General features: G+C 37.9%; 1 protein-coding gene across 1 annotated transcript in view; it reads right to left on the minus strand.

Moving 5' to 3' along the window:
• LOC101856077 (GATA zinc finger domain-containing protein 10-like) overlaps positions 1–1,315 on the minus strand; it is a 46,245-nt gene that overhangs the window by 3,607 nt on the left and 41,323 nt on the right. The gene's annotated exons all lie outside the window — the stretch shown is intronic.

Genomic DNA, 1,315 nt, shown 5'->3' on the forward strand with positions numbered 1-1,315 from the left:
TATGTGTGTGTTTGTGTGTGTGTGTGTATACACGTGGTGGAACACCAAACCAATGTGCCAGGATCTGGACAATAAAGATGTATCTTATCTTATATACACACAAACACACGCACAGACACACTCACACACACGCTCATTCTCTCGCACACACACACATACGCACACACATACAAACACACACACACACAAAGACACACACATACACAATGAAAAGTAGACAAAACATTTTCTTAACCTTATCCGTACGCCCTTGGGTTATTTTGTACCTCGGGGTGGTATTCTTCACATTTTAGAATACTTCTAGTGCAAAAATCTCTTTGAAACTTTCAGTATTTCTAAAAAAATCACTTTGACAGACTGCTGTGCAAAGCGTACGTATCGGAGTAACGAGTAAGTTTCCTCTTTGAAAAGTGGTGGCACAGAGTTCCCCACGTCGTATGGATACAATAGTACAACACGACGTACGAATAGTGACAAAACAATTGGCGAAATTGGCCTTGCCCTTCATTAAGCATTTCCCGACAACGGGCGGGTGCTTTTAGTTTTCAGAAAGAGTTTTACGGCACTTGCAAACACACATAGGTTATATGAGTTCTGAAGATTGGAGTTGTTACAAGAGAGTAACGTACATTTATAAGAAGAACTTGTCAAGACGAAAGATACGTACAATACATATTTTACACGACAGGAAAGACGTCGCAAACCACACCAGAGCACATTCACAAACCGCCCACATCGGGTTCTGTCCCTGCATATCACTACTACAGAATTACAAAGTTCTGTATGACATTTTTGGCCGTTATGAGTTATTAAAGACCATGACATAAAAAAAATTGAAATGTTCTATAATCTTCTCTGTCAAAATCGTACGATTATTCGGAGTCGTTATCAAGAAATTATTCAAAGAATTGCTTGCAAAAAAAAGGATGACATGTTGTGAAACTCAAAATCTTTGACTTCAAATTTCTCAAATCTAGGTATTGAGCAGATCGAAGTCTGTAATTCTCAGGTGGCGATATAGTAAAAAAAGACAGACCCCAACATTCAAGTGGAGTTACACGATGATGTGTTTCTTATAGTCTGAGTTCTATTTTTACTTTTAAATATAGGTTTTTTACGTCCCCATCGACACGATTTAGAATCTAGAGTGTTCCTACTTGACAAATCATAAGTTTAAATTGGGAAAATAAGTTGGTAGATGTACTGAAACACATAATAGTGAATACAATATTTTTACTATAAGGAATAATAATGATATGCCGCTGTTTCGTCTCTGGGAAATACTCTGCAAGAAAAGGGGGCTGAGAATGACCCC

This window comes from Aplysia californica, unplaced genomic scaffold, assembly GCF_000002075.1.
Source record: "Aplysia californica isolate F4 #8 unplaced genomic scaffold, AplCal3.0 scaffold00032, whole genome shotgun sequence".
Taxonomy (NCBI): Eukaryota; Metazoa; Mollusca; class Gastropoda; order Aplysiida; family Aplysiidae; genus Aplysia; species Aplysia californica.